The 25,470-nt window shown below is 32.1% G+C and overlaps 1 long non-coding RNA gene across 1 annotated transcript; it reads left to right on the top strand.

Annotated features, from left to right (window-relative positions):
• The first annotated feature begins 2,403 nt into the window (after window positions 1-2,403).
• On the top strand, window positions 2,404-8,553 carry LOC149477973 (uncharacterized). The gene is made up of 3 exons (XR_016317508.1): window positions 2,404-2,488; window positions 6,320-6,423; window positions 8,403-8,553. It is a non-coding gene; the product is annotated as an uncharacterized LOC149477973 (long non-coding RNA).
• Window positions 8,554-25,470: the final 16,917 nt, after the last annotated feature.

Here is a 25,470-nt window from a genome sequence, read left to right as displayed (position 1 = left end):
CCAGATTTCTATGGTATGGTTATGCGTAAAATAAATTCATAATTTAATTGTAATTTTTTATTGCAAAATAAAACCATAAGCATTCGGTTCTATCATGCATAAATAAATATTTTAAAACATCCTGAAACCCATCATCGCTATACGGTACCAAATAAATGCCTTGACTTGTTACAATGCTTCTCATCTTTAAACAACGTATTTTATTACTTAAATAGCTCAAAGTGCTTAAATAAGTAGCTTAAATAACTCCAATTTTTAAAGTAAAACGTCGAATATCTGTTATTAATATAGGTGACATTCAGCGAAGTAGTTCGAATACCTACGTGACGGCCGTTTTTTTTCTCCGCGAAGTAAGTTCTATTGTTTTTGTTAATTACCTTTAAAATTAAATGTGAAAATGTAACTTAGTAATAAATAAATAAGCAAGCAATTGGTAAGAAAAGCATTGGAGACGAACACCGAAGATAAAATGAAGATACAACGGGTAGTTAAGTAGTTTTATTGATTTATTCCATTCTAATACCAAAAATAATGCATTTAAGTACTTATTGAATCTGAGATGCAGGTACGCTTTATCCACTTTTGATTCATTCCCGATTGTGGAGTGATTTTACAATTTTAATTTAAATTTAAAACATTCAAAATTTAACAAGTTTATTTAATTTTTTGCTAGGTTTGGTCACTGTTGCGTATGATTTTTAGGGTTTCGTACCCAAAGGGTAAAACGAGACCCTATTACTAAGACTCCGCAGTCCGTCTGTCTGTCCCTCTGTCTCATGAGACAGAGCTAACTATCACGGTTCATGAATCATGAACCGTGATAGTTAGACAATCGAAATTTTCATTGATGATGTATTTCTGATGCCGCTGTAAAAACAAATACTAAAAAAAATAATAAAATAAATATTTTAGAGGCTCCTATACAATAAACCGTGATTTTTTTGCCGTTTTTATAGATACGTACGGAACTCTTCGTTGCGCGAGTCCGACTCACACTTAGCCAGTTTTTTGTAGGTACCTACATGGTGTATGTACCTACAACATACTTAGTCGTCTAGTAGGGACACGGCTTTATAAGAACTAATAATATTTTGCTGTCGTTATATACCTACGTATAAAAGCCACGCGGCTTTATTGTTTTGATTTAAAGCTTTTTTCTTTTTATTACAGAAGATGACGAAGAATCTTATACGTCGATGCCTTTGGAAAAGTTTTCTTCACCTTCAAGGGATATTCAGGCCATATTACATCTCATTCCACAAGATGCACAAAGTTTTTATAACGGTCTCATTAGTGATGATGCTATAGAAGACCACATAGATGGACTAGACACGGTGGATTTTGAAATCCAATTTGATGATAGCGTCGAATAAACGTCCTCTATAAGTATTATTTTATATATTTTTTTAATTAAAGCTTTATTACGATATTATAAATACATAGTTTCATTTAAGTATATCATTAAATCCCTGGGTTGTGGTTCTTTTTTGTATAAGAGAAAACCTATCAATTGATAAATGTTAAAAGGAACCACATGCACATTTTCTTAATTATCTAGAAAGTTTAAGAGTATTCAGAGCAAATTTATATACACATACTTAAATAAGTAATTTATCAATGAATTTAAATAAAATAAATCTAGACACGCGGCAGCGTGTTAAGCCGAGTTCAAGCGAAGAGAACTGGCGAGCAGCAGCCGTGTGTATATTTACACGAACCATTTCGAGCCACTTTTCACCCCCTTATAACTCGAAAACTATTTAAGTTAAATAAACCTGTATAATAAATAAAATTTGATGAGGCTAGTTTTACATACTGTTTATATTTTGTGAGGTTCTAAAAACTAGCCTCATCAAATTATGGGGTTCAATAGGTCATTAGTTGTTTGCTTTGTAAAAATAATTATATTTTTCAAATTAAAAAAGTCATATTTTGGAATAAACATTGTTCTCTAAGGGAAAATAAAACAATTGAGTTTTCAGTCAACCTAAGAACTTAAGACATCTTTGTAAATAAATTTCTGGACTGTCTGCAGAACTTGGCACACATTTAGATCTCATTTCTTTTTTGGCAAATTAAGTCAACGATTGAACTCGGCTCCAATTTTTACATTTATGTGTTTGGTGGGATATTAATTTTACTTCATCTAACAGAGCTGCAAATGTTTTTGTAAATCCTTTGATATCTCAGAAGTGCGTGTTTGCTGGGTGGTTCCTTTTTGCTTAAATACGGACAAATATAAGTTTGTTAAAATTTTTTAACGATGACAGTGTAATAATTGAACAATATTCTTTCCTTCCTTGTACAAATTATTATACAGGAATATAATTTGCGAATAAATAATATATATTTATTAGAGCCGCTAGTTTATTTATAGCCCAAATATAAACACAATAACACTATATAAGGCAAATAAAACATAACAAAATTGTGTTGTTTGGTCAGTCGTACTGTAACCATGAAGCGATTAGTGATAATACTTCTTATGGTTCATATACATAGTATTTTCATATCCTAAGCCTTAGCATAAGCATAGTGATAAAACTATTTATACAGGGTGTAATCGTTAAGTGTGCACAGGCGAAAATTCCGTAAGTATTGCAGATATCAAAAAACTTTAAACTGATATCGAAAGCCCTTTACCTAATGAGTAAAATGACAATAATAACCTTTTAAAAATAAAACGGGAAATGTCCAAAAATTTTACATCAAACACGCCCGTACATTTAATTTCCCATACATTTTTGTATTCAAAGCAAATGTTCGGAGTGACATCCTCGTTTTGGAATACCACTATATTCCATATCGAGCACTATTTACAGTTTCTAAATGAATTTTCATAAAAATTTACGATATTATTTAAGCACAATGCCAAACAAGAGCTTGCTTTCCAAGCAAGTGGGCATTCGAAAATTTGAAAACAATTATACCTACAGCGACTCGTAGACACAAAAAGCCATCCGAAATAGCGAAAAGTGAAATGTCGGACAGTAAAATTACCTATAGTACACAAGCTAGTATTTAAATTAGATTTAGATTAATGGCGTGCCATACCGGACCGTAAAAAATCGGAATGCCGGACAGTAAAATATCTTGTAGTGCACAAACGCCCTAACGAATTTTTGAAAATCCGAAAATTAATGTAGGAAGCAAGATAGGAAGTTACGCCATTTTTATTTTGTTACGCATAGTTATTGTTTTGACAGTTTCAAATTAGGCGATTTATTTTCGTTAAACAATTCGAGACGCTCCGCTCGATTGTTAAAAAAACTCTAACATAACCTAACCTATTGTGTTTCGAGTTTGGAGCGTTTTCTTTTTCATAAAAAGTTAAACAAAATAAGTGTTACTCCCGCTCAACGCGTACCGGCCACAGACATGCCACAGAGCAAGAAATATAGGTAGTACCGGCCGTTACTGAGCGCGGGCACAATATTACTATAATGTACATTGTACTACTGTGGCGCGAGTTCATTTCAAGCCGTATTTCGAGCAATTTTAAATAATTATTTGTAAAAAAAAATACACATAGACACAAACAAAATAAAAAATACAACGCATTTTAAAACAAAAATCACGCGCAACTATTTAGAAAATTACAAAAATATGCGTGTTTGAGTGGATTGTTTTTTAATGAAAATTAATAATATATTGGAGTATTTTTTCAGCCAGGAACTAGTTAATTAATCGGTTAATTGAAATATAGCGTCAAAACATACGGGAGTCTAATAATTTAACTAACATCTGGCTTCTGCGTTAAGCTTCGACCATGAATTCCAATAGAAACTGCGTTAAAAACAACCGACTTCAAAAACGCAAATAGCACATCTAAATAATATGTAGTAATTAATAATATCAAATCTATTTTATTTTTTACTTTTGCGTTTTTGAAGTCGGTTGTTTTTAACGCAGTTTTTATTTAATACTTTTTAGTGTATTTTTCAACACGAATCAAACGAGCCCAAACTCGATAAAGTAGAGTCAATATATTACTGAGTTCCTATGGCCACCTTCCGATTCCATCATCAAATCAGCTCTATGTCATGATAATGTTACATAGCTATCCAATTTACATACTTATACGAAATTTCAGCTCAATCGGTTACCTGAAAGTGAATCAAAGTTACTTGCTATAGGTAAACCAGAATCTGATGGCAATTAGGGAAATCAAAATTTTGGGTGTGCAACCCTAGGGAAAATGGACTGAACGATCTTGATACTGCTTATTTTTTATTTTGTCCTCAATATCATAAGTCACATTACATAAGTGGACAATACTGTACTTAAGAATGAGATATCCACTTAATATTATGTAGGTACATACTTACATGTATAATAAAGGTACAATTATACATATTACTTTTATACAGGTAATACATAATATTATTATTTACACATACCTATATTTGTATATTCATTACCAGTATGCCATGTGAAAATATCCATATAATGATAATGTAGAACAAAACTGCTTATAATTTTTTATAAAATAAAATAAAACTGTTTATTTTCGTAAGTAGGTATTAACAGATACACACATTATAAAATTGACTTGGACAGCTTGGACTTGAAGAATAGCCGTATTGGAAACTCCTGTAATAAGTTTTCATAAAATTATATTCTAATCAACAAACAATATTATAGTTACCTACATATAATATTTTTTAATTTAAAGTATCAAAACTGGTAAGTCCAATTTACCAATAAAATCTTCAAAATTGAAAATTGTGATGTGTTTGACCCTTCTTCATCGAATGTTTTTCTATACACATTATAAACAACACATCTTGCTTGTGATCGCAGCGGCTTTTTCGACATTTTCGAAGATTTTTTAGACAAAATCCTAAAAATTATTCATCAACTACAAAAAGACAAGTAATTTGACAACCAATTTGATAGTTGTCAAATAAGTTGCCACATGAAAATCTTTTATTTCTTAAATATAAATATGCCATCAGATTCTGGTAGACCTATACATTTCAATTTAGTCATCGTGTACAGACAAAAATGCTCATAAAATAAAAACTACTGGGCCTATCCGAATAAAATTTTTATGGGACCAATTCGACACTATCCCGCATCGAACAAAAAAGAATCAAGTAAATCGGTTCAGAAACCTCGGAGTAATCGGCGTACATACATAAAAAAATATATATATATATACAGGCCGAATTGATAACCTCCTCCTTTTTTTGAAGTCGGTTAAAAAAGAACCAAAACCTTTCATATTACATGTTGGGGATAGTCATATTATCTCATACTAAATATATGCGCATGTTTAATGTAAAATTTTTGGATATTTCCCGTTTTATTTTTAAAAACTGATTGTTGTTATTGTGCACACTTAACGATTACACCCTGTATACAGGATGTACCACTGTTGGTATTGTGGTTGGTATACTAAGCTCAAAGGAGGTTATAGTTTTGCATACGTTGAGTACGTAAAAAATACTTATAAAATTCCAGACGCATTTTTTTTCAAATAGATGAATTCTTAAAACTCTATGTGTACAACCATAACAAGCAACCCGCCCAACTTTGCCACCAGCACGTGGGCTATCGTTTAAGATTATGTTTTCATAGACAAAATGCTCACATTAAAGAAGCGGTATATGCCTCCTGCGCGAAGCTAGAGAAGAAAACATTGATTTTCAAGAAAAATCTTGCAAAATATTTTTGACGTAATTTTGTTGTTTTAGTATTTTTTACGTGATCAATGTATGCAAAACTACAAGTCCCTTCGCGCTTAGTATACCAATAGTGGGACACCCTGTAGAATATGAAGAATAAATGAAATCACATGGATTTCAACTTGAATCTGGGAAGAACGTCAGGAATTTTGTTTGGATCAGCTAGAGTGATGTTAATCCCAATTTGCAACTTCGAAAAGGTTCTCGCTGAGTATCACGTGATAAACTAACTTTTAAGACCTTCTCATAGAACGAGCGGTTTTGCCAATATTTTGCTTCAAACGGGAGCAAAACTAAAAATTTCAAATTTTCGGGAAAAACGGACCATCTTTGAAGAGCCACAGCCTTAGGCCACAGCTTAGTTGTTATAAGGTTTAGAGAGATGCGGTTGGGCTTAAATTGTTTCAAATTTAATTAGCTTTATTAATGTGGTGAATGTTACTTGTTGGAAACGCATAGTTTATGACTTTTAGAGAAAAAAAGGAAAAAAGTCCCAAATTTTCGAAGTTTATGACGTGGTGCGCAGCGAGCACAACTTTTTCGGAGTTGCAAATTGAGATTTACATCACATTAACTGATCCAAACAACATACCAAAAATGCAGCACTATATCATGTTTTGCGAATTTAGGGTTTTTTAGTGTCAATTTCTACCTGCTTTACTGTACCAACGCCGCAGTCATGTCCATCCGGGAGTGTTAGAGCTCCGTGGGGGTCTTGCATCACTTGTGAAAAGTAAGTTTCATCTTTCTTTATCTATACCTACTAATATTATAAAGCTGAAGAGTTTGTTTGTTTTTTGAACGCGCTAATCTCAGGAACGACTGGTTCGATTTAAAAAAAAAAAAGGCTGTAGGCTATATTATAATATCATCACGCTAAGACCAACAGGAAAAATGCGGATAAAACTGCAGGGCAGTGATCTATTAAGTAATACTTAGGTGGGTATAAAAGGTAAGTCTGAAACCGCATATAGACGGCCATAACTAAGATATTACGAGCGAATGAAAAATTTGATATTTGTTTACATTTTAAGTAATAATAATAGGCAATATAATATCATCACGCTAAGACGAACAGGAGCACTGTGGGTAATATCGCGGGGCACAGCTTGTGAATAAAATCTAATACAGTTTTATGAATGACTAGCAATGCCCTGCGGTTTCACCCGCATAGATAGCGATATCGTTACAGTGAAAAGTCTACTATAGGTCGGACTATAGGTTTAATTTTTAATCACATGAAAATTACCTTTACCCCGTCCCGCACTACGGCCTTTTTTTTTTGTTTTAGTGGGGAAATCTTTCATAGATACCCACGGCCTCCGGGGGAGGGGCCGTGGGTTATGTCGGATTCCTACCGACCAAAACCCCACTGTGTTCCGTCAAGACGCTTATTGGTAGAATTGGCCCCCGCACTACGGCCTGCTCGAACAGTTATATACCTACTATTTTCTGTAGATTGACACTTTTAAAAATTCGTTATATCTTTTGAATGGAATATCCAATTCTTTTCATTTAAAAAGTATTTTGCTGGTATTGAAACAGTCTTTAATAAAACATCATCATCAATTTAATGGGCTAAGGATTAATATATGTGTATGGATAACATGGGGCCTTAGACAAAGTAACAATTAAAAAACGATAACGAAGTTAGAAAAGGCAAAAATGTATGGGATTGACATTAGATAGACCACGAGATCTTAGGCGCGGGTCAAACACAAGCGGCGCGGGCGTGCCATAAGCGCACCTCTTGAATCTGTTTTGCACCACGTCCTTCTTATACATTTTGTATGAAAGAATTTTGGACAGGCGTCGAGACGGCACGCCACGGTTGTGCCAAGGTTGCGCCAAGGTTGCGCCCTTCCAAAATTATTTCATACAAAATGCCAATAGCGCACCCGATGCACGCCGGCAGCGCGCCCGCGGCGCGCCGCGCCGCTTGTATATGTCCCGCGCCTAACGCGGCGTATGTCAATCCCATACATTTTTGCCTTTTCTAACTTCGTTATCGTTTTTTAATTGTTACTTTGTCTAAGGCCCCTGGTTTGATTACTGTCGGCACTTCTATTTACTTTGAAAACGTAGAAAAGTTGTTGTAGTAATATAACTACTGAAGATGGACATATGGTATCGCGGACTTTCTTGTAGATATTGATCCATTCTATAATACCGTAGAACATTTTTTTGTTCTATCTTCAATAGATTCCGCAGCGCACGCGATGACAGAAGTTTTATTGAGGACTAGCTTCCGCCCGCGACTCCGTCCGCGCGGATGTCGGTCTTCGCGTGGATGGTCTCCATTTTGATTAACTCTGACAATGACATCTTATAAATATCTATTGGACCCAAATACGCAACGTGTTCGCGGTTCTACAGAACAACGTCTATGGATAAAACTGAAAAATGAAGATTAATTTTTTTTCTACGTATTTTTCCAGGATAAAAAGTATCCTATTTTACTCCCAGGATAATAAGGTATAATAATACCAAGTTTCATCGAAATCGAACCGTTAGTTTTCACGTGATGTCTTCACATACAGACAGACAGACAGACAGACAGACAAAAAATTTTTTAATCACATATTTGGGTTTGGTATCGATCCAGTAACACCCCCTGCTATTTATTTTTTCAATATTTTCAATGTACAGAATTGACCCTTCCACAGATTTATTATATACGTATAGATTTTAAAGCATTGATTTTCTTTTCAGATTCATGAAGACTATCGGAATAGCTGGAAAAGACTGCTAAGAACAGAAAGTTGAGTTAAAACAGACCCAAGTTCTGATAGCAAAAGTACATTTTACCTATTCCTTTGAAGAATAATAAATATATTAAAGTATTATTGATTTTTATTCTATAACTAGCTTTAGCTTGCGGGTTCACTCGCGTGGTACTCGGATTAAAAGTAGCCTTTGTGCTAATCCAGACAATTCTCTATCCCTGTTCTAAATTTCATAAAGATCCGATTAGCTGTTTTGCGTGAAAGAGTAACAAACATTATATATTCTTACCTACAAACTTTCATGTTTATAATATTACTAGCTTGCTAAATAAACATGCCAGGTTTAATCAGCTCTTGAAAAGCGACCCACGCTGTTTTCAGACTTATACTATTTATTGGTTATTATATTTTACTAGAGTAATAATAATTTTTTACTTTTTAGTGGTATCTATCTTGAAAGCGTATTTTTTAGTTTTTTGAACTATATTTATTGCACGCCTCATAAGCGAAGCGTTGAGGTGGGTACTACTGTCATCTGATTTTTCAAACTTAAAATGTCTTTATGTATCATACATTGCACTTGTAAGATAATACATACACACACATATTAAGAAAAAACACTATTTTTAACATTCATGATATTTTTGATGTCATTTTTGTTATTTAAACTAGTTAAAAAACAGTTTAAAAAAGTTCTGTCTTGGACGTCCGTGTGTCTGTATGTGCGGAGGATTTTCTTGTTAACACGATAGCGACCGAAATACTTTACTAATCGAGTCTTTTTTTTTTCTCTTACGCTTGAGTATGCTCAGGAATAGAACCCTTTCATTTTTCAGGGTCTGATTCGAAGTGGTTTAATTGTTATTAAATAAACAAAAATAATAATTAATAAATAATTATTAAAAAAAATTATGAGGCGTGCACTTTTGGATTTTCCAAACTATTTTGTAATTTTTTAAATATAAGTGTGATTTGATAGATATCTTTCAATTATACAAAGTTTATGAACTATATTTCCATTAATTGTTATTTTAAACTCCTTATCCAGTAAGTTCATACTATCTTCCCTCTATGAATGAGTCAACACACTCTTAACCGAATTTGTTTTGACCCAGTTCGAGTTAGAGTTTATTGAAAGAGCAAGTTTCGTGGAATTCCTTCATATTTCAGTATTAGAATTTTTATTTATTTTTATTTTTATTTTTTTTTATTGGTCTACAAAACTGGTTACAAATGTTTGTGATTTATTCTATTAATTATGTACTATCATGCAGTTGATTTATAACCTTCTGGATGTAGACACAGCATGCAAATTTACAAATTTCAATTGGATACCTTATCTATGTATAACAATAATTATAATAACTATTTATTTGATGAAATTTAATAATTTAGAATATAATATATTTTAATTTTTTAGAATATCTATGAAGTTGCGTCAGATTTTATCACAATTGAGTTAACCTCAGTTTAATTAAACTGTGGTTTTGTTTAATGAAACGTGTAAATATCATAAAGTCATACATCACGTTATTTTATAAATAACGTGATATGATATGAATCTCCAGGAGGAGATTTTTTTGCATTCGCATGGCATGTCACAATCCTGTCACAATCCTTTGTGACATGCCATGCGAATACCATGCGAATGCCATACAAATGCCATGCGAATGCTCCGGCCATGCCGCCGGCATTTGCATTACTAGGTATACACTTACTCATAATCATTCGTACAAGAGACGAATACATCGATATTATGACGTTTGATTTGTTATAAAATGCGCTCTTATAAGGAATGCAATGAAATGATTTATTTATACAGCCTGCTTTGTTGCATCTGACATCGGTAGTAATTTATATAGTCTGCAGCTGTGACTACGTTGGAGCGATACGTCCTAAAATAATATTAAAATCATGATTGTTTTTAATGTCATTTGAAGCCAAACTTTTGTTTTTGTTTTTCTGCTCTTGGCAGCCCTTTCGTGGAATTCTACTTATCACCCAGGTATATATTTTGATTGTTCAGAGTTCGCGATATTTTTATAGGAGATTTTTTAGGAGTAAAATGTTCCTTAGGTTATTTTCAAGTTTTATTGTTTTAAATTTTTTTTAATTTGTTTCTCATTTTATTCTAATAATTATTATATTTTGTATATAGTTAACAAATTTTTCCCTTACTTCATGACGTGAGAAATGAAACGATCGATCCATTGGAAAAATGCATAAAATCCTAGAAGGCTATGAAAATAGAAGTTTGAACACATTCCTTTACTGGTATAAATTATGCGAAAGTAACTCTGTCTGTCTGTCTGTTACTCAATCACGCCTTAACTACTGAACCAATATGCATGAAATTTGGTATAGAGATATTTTGATACCCGAGAAAGGACATAGGCCACTTTTTATTGCGAAATATGTACAATAATATTATGTAGTAGTTAATAATACTTACTTACTTACTTACTTACTATCTGGCGCAGTGACCCCAAAGTGGGTCTTGGCCTCCGACAACAAAAGACGCCACTACTACTTATTTTTATTTAATACTTTTTAGTGTATTTTTCAACACGAATCAAACGAGCCCAAACTCGATAAAGTAGAGTCAATATATTACTGAGTTCCTATGGCCACCTTCCGATTCCATCATCAAATCAGCTTCATATCATGATAATGTTTCATCGCTATCAAATTTACATACGTATACAAAATTTGAGCTCAATCGGTTACCGGGAAGTGAATCAAAGTTACTTGCTACATATCAACTTAGTCATCGAGTACAGACAAAAATGCTCATAAAATAAAAACTACTAGGCCTATCCGAAAAAACATACGGTGTACGGTGTACATATATAAAAAAAAAATATACCGGCCGAATTGATAACCGCATAAAATCGCATGGAGAGCTTAATTTTCATTAAAGGCTCTAATCGCACGGAAAGCTAAATTTTCACAAAAAAGCTCTAATCGCACGGAGAGCTTAATTTTCACAAAAAACTTTCATCGCACGGAGAGCTTAATTTTCACAAAAAGCTTTAATCTCACGGAAAGCTTAATTTTTACAAAATGCCCTAATCGCACGGAGAGCTTAATTTTCGCAAAAAGCTCTAATCGCACGGAAAGCTTAATTTTCACAAAAAGCTCTAATCGCACGGAGAGCTTAATTTTCACAAAAAAGCTCTAATCGCATGGAGATCACAATAAAGCTCTAATCGCATGGAGAGCTTAATTTTTATAAAAAGCTCTAATCGCACGGAAAGCTTAATATTCATAAAAAGCTCTATTCGCACGGAAAGCTTAATTTTCACAAAAAAGCTCTAATCGCATGGAGAGCTTTATATTCACAAAAAGCTCTAATCACAAGGAAAGCTTAATTTTCACAAGAAGCTCTAATCACACAGAGCTTAATTTTCACAAGTAGCTCTATTCGCACGGACAGCTTTATTTTCACAAAAAAACTCTAATCGCACGGAGCTTAATTTTCACAAAAAGCTCTAATCGCACGGAGAGCTTAATTTTCCCAAAAAACTCATCGCACGGAGAGCTTAATTTTCACAAAAAGCTCTCATCGCACGGAGAGCTTAATTTTCGCAAAAAGCTCTAATCGCATGAAAGCTTAATTTTTACAAAAAGCTCTAATCGCATGGAGAGCTTAATTTTCATAAAAAGCTCTAATCGCACGGAAAGCTTAATTTTCATAAAAAGCTCTAATCGCACGGAGAGCTTAATTTTCACAAAAAGCTCTAATCGCACGGAGAGCTTAATTTTCACAAAAAGCTCTAATCGCACGGAGAGCTTAATTTTCACAAAAAACTCATTGCACGGAGAACTTAATTTTCACAAAAAGCACTCATCGCACGGAGAGCTTAATTTTCAGAAAAAACTAATCGCACGGAAAGCTTAATTTTCATAAAAAGCTCTGATCGCACGGAGAGCTTAATTTTCACAAAAAGCTCTAATCGCACGGAGAGCTTAATTTTCACAAAAAGCTCTAATCGCACGGAGAGCTTAATTTTCACAAAAAACTCATCGCACGGAGAGCTTAGTTTTCACAAAAAGCTCATCGCACGGAGAGCTTAATTTTCACAAAAAGCTCTCATCGCACGGAGAGCTTAATTTTCACCAAAAGCTCTATTCGCACGGAAAGCTTAATTTTCATAAAAAGCTCTGATCGCACGGAGAGCTTAATTTTCACAAAAAGCTCTAATCGCACGGAGAGCTTAATTTTCACAAAAAGCTCTAATCGCACGGAGAGCTTAATTTTCACAAAAAACTCATCGCACGGAGAGCTTAGTTTTCACAAAAAGCTCATCGCACGGAGAGCTTAATTTTCACAAAAAGCTCTCATCGCACGGAGAGCTTAATTTTCACCAAAAGCTCTATTCGCACGGAAAGCTAAATTTTCACAAAAAAGCTCTAATCGCACGGAGAGCTTAATTTTCACAAAAAGCTCTAATCGCATGGAGAGCTTAATTTTCACAAAAAGCTCTATTCACACGGAAAGCTAAATTTTCACAAAAAAGCTCTTAATCGCACGGAGAGCTTAATTTTCACAAAAGCTCTAATCACACGGAGAGCTTAATTTTCATAAAAAGCTCTTATCGCATGGAGAGCTTAATTTTCACAAAAAGCTCTAATCACACGGAGGCTTAATTTTCAAAAAAGCTATAATCGCACGGAGAGCTTAATTTTCATTAAAAGCTCTAATCGAACGGAAAGACTAATTTTCACAAAAAGCTCTTATCGCACGGAGAGCTTAATTTTCACAAAAATCACTAATCGCACGCAGAGCTTAATTTTCATTAAAGGCTCTTATCGCACGGAGAGCTTAATTTTCACAAGAAGCTCTAATCGCACGGAAAGCTTAATATTCACTAATAAAAATAACTGCGTTAAAAACAACCGACTTCAAAAACGGAAAAGTAAGAAATAAAAAAGATTTGACATTATTATTTACTACATAATATTATTTATATGTGCTATTTATTAAAAAGGTTTGATGTCGGTGCACGGGCTTAATACTAAGTGCTTAATGTTCGGCACCAACTTCAAACCTATTTAATAAATAGCACATCCATACTAATATTATAAATGCGAAAGTAACTCTGTCTGTCTGTCTGTTACTCAATCACGCCTTAACTACTGAACCAATTTGCATGAAATTTGGTATAGAGATATTTTGATACCCGAGAAAGGACATAGGCCACTTTTTATTGCGAAATATGTACCACGGGCGAAGCCGGGGCGGACCGCTAGTAAATGTATAATATTCATAGGTATAATAACAAGGACTTTTTATTAATGAATATTCTTATAAGTAGTATCTAATACACACCGATTTCAAAGTTTGCCATTGAAAAACTACTACTACATCTTAATTGAGCTACGTACCGTGAAACTGATCGAACTCAGTGTTCGTTCCCAGTTTTTAACCAATTGTACTAACTATATTATGAAAGCTGTGAAAGTTACTTACATATAAAATGCAAAGTTGAAAAATTATAGTCATTCCAATACATCAAGTAGGTAGAGAAGAGAATCTAAAATCTTCTAAATACAGACAAAGTCACAAGTTAGTGGTCACCCTGAACGCAAGCCTTGCTTTTCAGATTGAAACCGGAACTAAAAGGTAAAAGTTAAAGGAGGTCAAAGCGAAGCTTTTTGCCCTAAACAAATAATGTGATTTTAGAGCGTTTATCTTAGTCCCAGTAGTTTTTCGACCTGTTTTAACAAAGGTTAAACAAACTGCCCTTAATGTTGATGGCTATTTTCGCTTGGTTTCCGTTGTCAATAAAGAATCCATTAATGTTATTGTCCAACTGTTTTATTGAAGTGAAACTACTTTAGGCGCGTTGGAGTAAAATTTCAAGGTCGCGTCATGGCAATACCGTCACGTAATGGAGTAAGGCGACTTTGATATCTTTGAATCTTGCTAAAAAAGTTTCACTTCTGACACGTTTTAGCGGCACACACGCAATTACGAATAAGATACAAAATGCAATTAAAATATTATTCGGATTTAAATTAACAAGTTGTATACACATTACACACCTAATTGAAACAAAATAGCTTAATAGTAGAAAACTTAATATTTTAATTATTAAAAAAAGTAATTCGTAATTAGGATAATATAAAAACGTAGCTCGGAACTTTTAAATATAGATTAGAATATTAGCAAAATGTTTTTATTAGATTGCCTAATTGATGAAGCAATAATGTCTGCCATTTTTGTTTATCTCACAAATATTGTTTATTTTACCTCTGTTTAGTTTAATGCAGAGTAAAACGAATATAGTACATAGGGGATCCATTTATCTGGCTAAATAGAGTGAAATGTTTAAATTAAACACATTCAAACAATATATTGTACTTTCATCTACACTATTGTGCTAATAATATAAGTTTTAATAGGAGAAAAACGTACAATTCTTGTATTCTGTATGTATAATTTACGTTGTATTCAGAAATTAAAACCTCTTTAATTGGTTCCAATAGTGATTAATTGTTCCTTTCCTTTCTGATTTATTCAATTTGTTATGAACTCACAACGAAAGCGTTGTATTATTATTAGTCTTCTTATATATAAAAATGAATCGCAAAATGTGTTGGTAAGCGCATAACTCGAGAACGGCTGAACCGATTTCGATAATTCTTTTTTTATTATATTCCTTGAAGTACGAGGATGGTTTTTATGTAGAGAAAACGTAAACATGTACCACGGGCGAAGCCGGGGTGGACCACTAGTTAGTAATACATGTGTCAATTCATTCAATTTTACGTACCAACACCTGAAAATAAATGAGTATTTATTAGCAAGTACGCAGTGAATAAATTAATTTAGTTGGTAGGCGTGAACCAATCGACTGCGGTAAGACTTAATGAACGATTGCCTCTGAAGCTTTGTAATTAACTAATGAAGTGTTTGTAGCACTAAATTAGTACTCTTTGTTACTAATCAAGTACTTGTAATGAAAAAGAAATAACTATTTGCTGCTTTAGATGTAGAGACGTCTTAAGGCGAAGTAATTGATGCGCGAAGCAGCTTGGTATAGAAAAATCTTATTTCATATTATATCTTTAGATATGTAAATACTAGGCATCGGAGATAAGATTTTTGTCAAAATAGCTTTTAATTTTCATTGATAATAATAGTGTTTTAAATACGTAAATAAATTATGTTTCATTCAATTATTCAATGTTATTATAACAGCTTTTTAAGGTGAAAGTCACTTCACGCCTGAAAACTTTTAGAAAATATGTATTATTGAAAATTCACAAACCATTAAAGCGATTCCGTCTTAAAACTTAGGTAAAGGAAATTGACTTGAAAGAAATCCTTACCTTCGTACACTAGTAGGGTTGCCCCATTCTAATAACTAATTAATATTTCTTTTATTTCATAATATTTATTTTATTGTTAATATTATAATTGAAATACCTACATGCCGGTACTAAAATTAGATGTAGTGTGTGTATCTGAATATTTTTTTCCTATCTGTAATCAACCATAGACTATGAGCAGATATTATGGTTGGGTATATTTTGATGTTTAGAAAATTAAGGCCTGGTAATTAAGGTATCTGTATATAATTGCTTGAAACTTCGCTTGGATTTGGCTGAAAATTGTAGCGTAGATTATAAGCTGCATACTCATTAAAATACTGTTATCACTATACCTCCTATAAACTTTCAAGGTTATCCATCTTGGCACTGAATATAGTACTTTATACACGCTCATTAAAGAGCAAAACAAATATTTATTTATTGTTTTATTCCATTAAGACTGTATTGTAGAAAGCAAAGAAATGAAAATGAAACTCGCTTGAACTTTTATTCTACAAACGTTAACACTGTAAGAAAGTTCTTTTGTAATAATACTTTTTGTTGAAGAATAAAATGTTATATAATTTTATATCTTTTAACTACAAGTAAGAAAGACATTGAATTACTGTTTGTAAAGTTACTGAAGATAATTTACCATCCTTACTTTAGCGGGTCTTTTTAAATCAATAAAACTGCATTTCTTACTAAAACTTGGATTTTTTTGGCGGAAAAAACTTGTCAATTATTTTCCAGCTTTACAACCATAAAATGTATTACATCATAAACTTCATAAAATTTATATGTATTTAAAATTACTTCATATTTTGTATAGTGGCAACCCTCATTAATACCAACGATATTGGTTTCTTGAAGAATTACGGGGAACAATTGAAACAGCTTACTAGAGCGTTTTTGTTGCAAACGAAAGTTAAATCATTTACTTTAGGTTCATTGAGATTTGTAAAATGTTTGAATGGATTTCATTTTTACAAACGAATTTTTTCATTGATGTATAATTTTATTAGACGTAGGTACTTTTATATTAGTATTATTTTGTCGAATTTACAAAAAGCCGTATTAAATTATTAGACCGGGAGATACTGACACAAAATTTCGAGTCATTTGTAACAAGGATGGCGGTTCTACAGGGGTCTTAGTACGCAATGACAAAAAGAAAAATGATGGTGTGAACGCTGGTACCGGTGGCTTAGTCGCGTGGGCGTTTGTCGAACTCGTCGGAAAAATAGCGAAAGTCAAACGATTTGTAACACAAAAATTTTAGAATTTACCGATAGCCCATAAAAAAGTAGTAGGCGGTAGTGTCATGCCATACTTTTCCGGTGTGACTTACAGCCCGCCATACCGATGCGAATGTGTTGATTTAAATAAAACAATCATTCAACCATTTGTACCAGGCTAACTTTTGCACAGGTAACTATCGTCCTGCAGCCATTTACGAAAATCGCCATGCCATACTTTTCGGACGATTCCAAATGGTCGCCATACCGCCGAAAATCTGCAAAAAATTTTTATTTCGCCAAACTTTTTGTACCAGTATTGCATTTCGATTTTTGGAGAGTATTTGATAAAATGTGACCATTATTATATTTGCCATACTTCTAGTAGGGGGAAAAAGTGCTGTCATACTTGAAAACTTAATTTATTATTAATTTATATAAGTGAAGATTTCCAACACATAGATCTTTGAAATTTTGTATTTATATTTGTTGATCCTCAAACTTACAGGAAAAATAAGTGCCATACTGTTACAAATCGTTTGACTTTCGCTATTTTCCGACGAGTTCGACTAACGCCCACGCGACTAAGCCGCCGGTACCAGCGTTCACGCCATCGTTTTTCTTTTTGTCATTGCGTACTAAGACCCCTGTAGAACCGCCATCCTGTTACAAATGACTCGAAATTTTGTGTCAGTATCTCCCGGTCTATATTTATTTTATAAGATAGAGCTAAAATCAATTTACTTACCCTACTAATGATATTATGGTAAAAGTTTATCCATACTAATATTATAAATGCGAAAGTAACTCTGTCTGTCTGTCTGTTACTCAATCACGCCTAAACTACTGAACCAATTTGCATGAAATTTGGTATGGAGATATTTTGATACCCAAGAAAGGACATAGGCTACTTTTTATTGCGAAATATGTACCTACCACGGGCGAAGCCGGGGCGGACCGCTATTAATACTATATAGATGGTTGTGACTGACTTCCACTGAACATCTTATTAGATACTAGCTGCGCTTCGCGGTTTCACCCGCTTGGCTCCACTCCTGTTGGTCCTAGCGTAATGAAATATAGCTTATTGCCTTTCTCGATAAGTGGGCTATCTAACACCGAAAGAATTTTGCAAATCGGACCAGTAGTTCCTGAGATTAGCGCGTTCAAACAAACTCTTCAGTATTATAATATAAGTATGTATAAATAAATAGATTTAGCCTACAAATATTTATGAATGAGCTTATCTTTTCCTTTTTGATTTTACTAACAGTATATCTATATTTGATAAAGTAACAAACTATACTTAACTATAAAATATTCTACCGCCTCCGTGCAAAACTCAAAACCAAATAAACACGAACGTTCAAAACTTGTAAAATACATCGCAACTGGCAGCGCATCCAGGAGTAATTTAATTAAACACTCAAAGGGTATAATCTCCGTTGCGACACGTCAAAATTCCGTCGCTGCTTCAAGTTCCGTTGCAATTAAATTCGAAATGGCACAAGGTATAAGCAGAAGAGAGATAATAATAATATATTTGTTACAGTGGAGGATCCTTTATTTTTCTTATTAAGCTATTGCATAGCTTTTATCTCAGACTTTGAGCGACCGAATGTAAAAATTCCGTAACGAAAAAACCTAACACCCCCCCACTCCAACCGGCACAGCGAAGCGATGCTATGCAATAGCTTTACCGCGGCAGTCCTGGAGTGCCACACGTATTTTTTTTCTATACGTTTACGAGCTTTATGAGAATGATAGCGGAAGATACAAAACATTAGAGCTCTCGGGAAAAGGATCCTAGGTTATTTCGACCCGGATATTACACGAGAGACGAAACTTTAACCTTAACCTTCTTGAAAATACTTACATGGCCTAAAATCCTACTGCACTGGAACACTATCTTGCACCTGATTAGGTGATACCTTAGGACATACTAAAATGTTTTTATTATACCTATTTCGTAATCTTTTTGCTTTTCAAATTCAAATAATTAAATTATAGGTAAAAAGCTAACAGCTTATAACTTGAAAACCGTAAAACTTCATAAACTCGGGACATAACAAACATGCATCTTGAGATAGAATCAAAATAAACAAGCGGAAAGAAAAAGCGAAGGTAAATATTTACATTTCAAAACGACTTCAGGCTTACTTTATATTACTTTTAATATTTAGCAAACAGATATCGTATTAAAGAATCCTTGCTAATATCAAAGTGTGTTTTTTGAAAATGCAAAATCATATATCATAAAGAAACCTCTAGACTTACAATATCTTTCCTTTGGGATAATAATCTATATTATCTATAAGTTCCCAAAATTCGAAAACCTTTTGATGACGATATAAATCTCATTACCCTTAAAGTTTGTCCTATATTTAGAGCTTTTCTATTTCTTTATCAAAGAACCAGAACTATCATAAGCCGTAAATAATTTTAGTTAATAGTGTATTTTATAATCTAATACAACTTTAATCAAAACATTATGAAAATGTGTTTTCACAACACAAAGTTTTAGTATCAGCCTAATTTACAGTGAGAGCTTAAATGCAAAATTCTTTCAAAGAATTTCACGCGAATTTAAAAATAAAACTTGTTAGGTACATTTACATATTTTCGTAGGATATGTAACTTTTACGTTTTTATGCCAAATGGAAAAATATCACTTTACTAAGGATTCATATCCGCTAGGGTAGGCATTAAAAATGTTCTTTGAACTTCATTTCTACTTATATTTTGTATATGAAAGGATTTATCACGATTCATTGAGCGCACTATTGAAATGTTTATGAGTTCAAAGACACATCTTAATTACACAGGTGAAGGTTTTAATTATTTAATTTTGTTTATAATGGATAACTCAAACTAATATAATAAACTATAAATCATAAATAATATATAGATACCAATCTGATGAAGAAGAAGCGTTTTTTGTTTCTCGCAATTTCACTTACACTTTTATCGTTAAAAAGCTTCATCTTTATAAAATAAAGTGTGGTATAACATTCAACTAAATTTTTTCACATTGCAAGCAGTAAATGACTACAAAATTAAAGTGCATTTGTATGCATGCGCTGCATTTCACTGCATTTCACATCTTAGTTTTCTGACAGCGCACAAGCAATCGATTCGTGTTAACATATGGCTGAAATAAGCGAGAATATAGGCGAAGTTTTACACTTATATGAGCATAAAGGAAAAGTTCCTCCTGTGAAAGCAAATCTCTATGAATACGCAAGCAATATGCAATTTAAGATCAATTCATGTAAGACTTTGCATATGTGCCCCATTCAGTAATAGGATGAAACTTGTAAGTAAGTAATGTACAAATAAACTATCTTATAATATAAAATAAGACTTGAACTAAATGTAAATTATTACATTTTTGGTGTATGAGATAATTCATTGACTTTAATCCTGAAAAGTAGGTATATATGAGACTATTAAATAACATAAAGGCAGGTTATGATCTTAAAATTTAATTATTAACTATCCCCGAATTTAAAATTCAGATAACTTTAAAACCCTGAGATATTTCAAAACTTCGTATATCATGTACATAAATAACATAGAATACTTCGTCTATTTAACTTGAGTCGTTCAAAGCAAACGTGATCCAATAAAATTCATACCAACTTTATCGTATCTGAAGTTTATAGTTTCCTGTGTAAAGCCAAATATTCTCATAAATAAGTACATCTTTACACAATTTATTAGAATTCTAATATCACGCTAAAAATATAGTTTAATCAATTTATAAGTCTTTGATAATATACTCCTTATGTGACGCTAATATAAACAATTGATAAAATCATGGTTAATATATTCGCAAAACCCTTTTAGCCAATAGCTGTAAAAACAACAATGGTCAGATACGAACTCAGCAATGGGCGCGGTAGGGCGACGATATCGATTTCAGAAATCGTGAAGTAGCAAAGTAAATACATACAATTCGTGCTCTACATCTTGTTTGATTTAAATACGCGACTGCTATAAATAATATATAGAATAAATTATTCTACCTTAATATTTTTGTTAGTATTCGAAATCTTTCAAGAAACTTTTTCGGCGATCTACTAAATTCTTCCACTTGGCTAAAGGCTCTGCTTGCAAAATGTATAAATACGTTTATCAAGAACTAAGTATAGTAACAATACTAAATGCTTGACCAACAACATATTACCTTAAACTTCGCATCACTTTACTCATGAATAGAGCAACTGTTTGCCTTCCTTCATCAATATTATTCAGGGCGCGGTTATGAAGCCGTATCTGACTCTGGGTACAATTAATTCCACTCGACATTTGCATAGGGTGCAAATTAAGGCACTTGCAGCCACTTAATTTACATTCCTAGTTATAATTCAACAATAATAATGGGTTAGGAATTGTTCACTATTTCTCGTTATCTTTTACTACCGTTTGGATTATAATTTAAATGCAGTTTTCCAGCCAACAAATTGGGGGCTTTTAATATTTGCATTTTAGTTAAGATATGTGTTTGTGGAAAATATGCATGTGTGACTTACCTATTTAAGTTTCGTAGGATTTTAAATAACAACAATGAACTTATAAATAAGAACAATGAAAGTTGGTAATCGTCATATTATCAAAAAACAGTTACCTATCAATATTAATTTGGTGAATGAATGAAAAATTATGAACTGTACACCATATAGGATACATTTTAAATACTTAACAAAATATTTAACAACGTGCGAAGGCAGCCTTATCGCTGGCAGCGATATCTGCCAAGCAACCTAATAAAGTCGAGGAAAATAAACGAAACATTGTGGTGAACATAATAAATAAATAAAAAATGTAATAAAACATACGATGATACTGTAAACCACAAAATAATGTTAACTCTCATTAATATTATTATAAAATGTCGACATATAAACTAACTAAAATGCACGATAAATACTCGAATTTAAGATGTAATCCAGTCTGTAAGCATTTGAAGTTCTCTGATAAAGTTTTAACGATAACTTTGATAATATCCACCTGTCGTTATTATACGACTTAGTTTAAGTGCAAATTAAACTGTTAGGTATAACTTATGCGCTGCACAGACTACGTAAGTTTTAATTTATGGAGTTTCTATATTTTAATGTATCTACTCGATGTTCATAGCTGTATATGACTTTTTTGATTATCTGCTTATTTTTTTAACTCAACCTCAAATATTTATGAATTCAATTAGACTTCTAGAAACATTGTTGGTCGTCACCGGTTCGAAAATCAGTTTTTGCGGAGAAGAGGTGGCAAGAAATTCTGTAGTTGCTTTTTTAAAATAGTTGATCATGTATGTTTATTCTTTCTTTCAGCATTGTGTGTATCAGCAGCATAGTATCTTAATGAATGTTTATGTATATGACAGTAAATAACTTTTCATACCTTGTAGAGAGGATAAAAGCTCTGATATTGTTTCAGACACTAATTCTTCAAATTTCACACAACTTAAAACAACCAGTATTTAAGTAATTGCATGATTCAGCAAATATCTTCATTATTAACATCCACTCTATCATCGGGATTTAAAATATTACGGTTGGTTACAAGAATATTTCCAATAAAAACAAAAATAAATAAATAACAATATTAATATTATATATATTATTTATTTATACGCTTTCAGCTTTGTATTGTATGTAAACTACCATCAATAAATCGAGTTGCTTGGAAGAAATCGATCACGAGCGATAAAGCCGCTCTTTGTACATCTCTACTATAAGCTATCTTAACTATGTAACTTTATCACTGTGTATGTACAATAAAGAGTATTTCATTCATTTCATTCATTCATTCATACTATAGAATTGTAAAGTAAAGTTACACACTATGTAAAGTTATTATAATAAATAATTTAACATTCTTGTAACCAACCCTGTTAACGACGTCCATAATCACTGTTAATAACATAAAATATATTAGAATATCGTCACATAATACCAATTTATCTTAATATTCTAATTCATTAATTTGTAGTTGTTTGTGTAGAACCGAAGTCGAAGTCGTTGAACCGAATTGCTTTTGATAACCGAGTAAGCAAATACAAGTTGGAACAGTTAGTTTAAGTTTGTTATTGCAAACTGCAATATTATGTCACAACTCACAGTACAGAAGTATTTGAATAGTTTTCTATTTATTTAATATTTGTAACTTTATGCTAATTAAAATAATTGAATAATAAATAATTCAAATTGTATTTATCAACATCGTTCAAGTGTGAATTATTATTTTTATTTAATAATTGAGACAAATTAAATATTCATTTGGATTCTAATATTTGATTTGTCTAAATTATTAATAAAAATTTATCATGAATTAAAAGACATATTTTAATTTTATCTTGCCCTTGATATTAAAATAAACGAAATAATTCCAACGATGTAAATATAAATCCCTTTAGATTCGGAAATACTCATTTTAGTACAAAAATACTTGCTATCTTAAAAATGTTACACTTATTTTCAGCAGTCGAATAAAAATTGAATTATAATCAGTACACTTTATTTACGAAATACAAAATTTACGCGTAAAATTTTTCAACGTTTTACTTTTATAAAGCTGAAAATATTACCTAACATTTCATAAGCAAGAAACGAGGAAAAACGAAAGAAAAATCTTTAAAAAATCAAAAGGTACCAAAATAAATCGATTCTTATTCAAAGAATGTATTTCGAAATTAACATTAAACAAAATTCGAGAGAATTATAAGTAGAAATTGCGTTGTTAATTAAATTCTTTGTAGTCACAGGTGACTTGTTAGAGTGGAAAAAAGATTTCACAGGTCGTTAGGTATTCAGAGCGTTTCAGTGCTTTGCAATAATGCGGGAATATACGGGCCTTTACTTGGTTGATAATTAATAGTCTCTGTCGGTGTTTTAACTTTTACACTGTGGAAATTTAATTATCTCCGAGTCTACTATCATAGGGTATATAAAGTCGTAATAATATAGGAAACCTATTGGATGTAAGTACCTTTTGTACTTTGTTCTTTATCGTGCGACAGCCGCTTATTGAAAATTTTTATTATACGTTTCACTTCAGAAAAAATGGTATAAGCAGGAGAACAGACTGTATTAATTGTCTCTACTGTTATTTTTGCTAGTATTAATGCTTAAATTCATTTAAACTAGGTCAACCATTTTGGTGTAAAAACGAAACAAACCCTCTACCCTATGTGGAGATAATATAGAAAACCTCCAAATATTACCGAATTCTGTTACTTAGCTATGTTAGATATAAGCGATGCAATTATAAATCCAATCTCCCTACAAACATTTCGCTTACTATAAAATAATTATATTACAAATAACCTAATAATATATTATTTTTTACCTAGTTTAATTTTATAGTTTACATTATTTTTACTAATATGTCATAGCTTATTTTTAATATTCAAATATTAAAAAAAACGAATATTATATTATTTATTATTATTTTATAACATTAAATTTCAAACGCACCCGTGTGTTTACAAAATGTTCATAGTTAAACTGATATTGCAAGTCGGAGATAACTCGGATGCAGGTTTATGAATTTAATACAATTTTATTGCATTATGTTTAGTGATTCCATAATATTCGAGAGAATTTATGGGCGTTTAAAACGAATTCATATTTTTATAGTGGATTGAATTTGAATTGAAATGAAATGAAATTGAATTATTTTTTCGTTACGGAATTTCTCGATTCGGTCCCTGCGCTCAAGGCCCGCGATAGAAGCTATGCAATAGCTTAAAATTAGATGAAAAAATATTTACCTACTTAAATGAATAATGTAATATTGTACCTAATAATAATTGTTCTAATCATACCTATAATAGAAGATTGTATCCTATGCTATAAGATAATATAATAATACATACCTACAGTACACGATATAATAAACAAAAATGTAGGCAAAATATCCGGGAATAATGTTTCACGCGTTACATAGGTTTTGGGCAAAAAAAAAACAGTAGAAAAGATTCTAGATCCAGATTGGATAAAACCTAAATTTTACATGATATAATAAAAAGTTATTATTTGCTTCATATTTTTAGTATCTTGCATTTTCCCGACCACAGTTTTATCACACCTCATATTTTAAACTGCAAACTTGATTTCTCTACGGACCTTTATTAGACAACAGAAGAAAAACATATTTGCAGTGTACCCGAGATGTTAATCGAATAAATATTTGCTGAAAATTTATTATGGTGTAAAAATAGCGGTGGAAAGATTTTTACTGACTTCAAAAGAGATTTCGTAACTCCTTATTTTAATATCGGTATTTTAATTTTAATTTCCTTAGGTTCTTATGAATCTCATGAAAAATATATATGATTATTTTAATTTCCTAAGGATAGATTAAATCGGTAAAAGTTCAAAAATTAATGCGGATATAAAATGCTTCATTAAATTGTTTATTCGATATTCATTGTAACATCCATAAAAGGATAATCAAATTAAAAAATCTTCTTCGTAAAATATGATATGT

Source organism: Colias philodice, chromosome 23, assembly GCF_061535455.1.
Source record: "Colias philodice isolate Cphi_HAF_F1 chromosome 23, ilColPhil1 Martin Lab GWU primary, whole genome shotgun sequence".
Lineage (NCBI taxonomy): Eukaryota > Metazoa > Arthropoda > Insecta > Lepidoptera > Pieridae > Colias > Colias philodice.
This window is presented reverse-complemented; position numbering and strand designations above follow the sequence as displayed.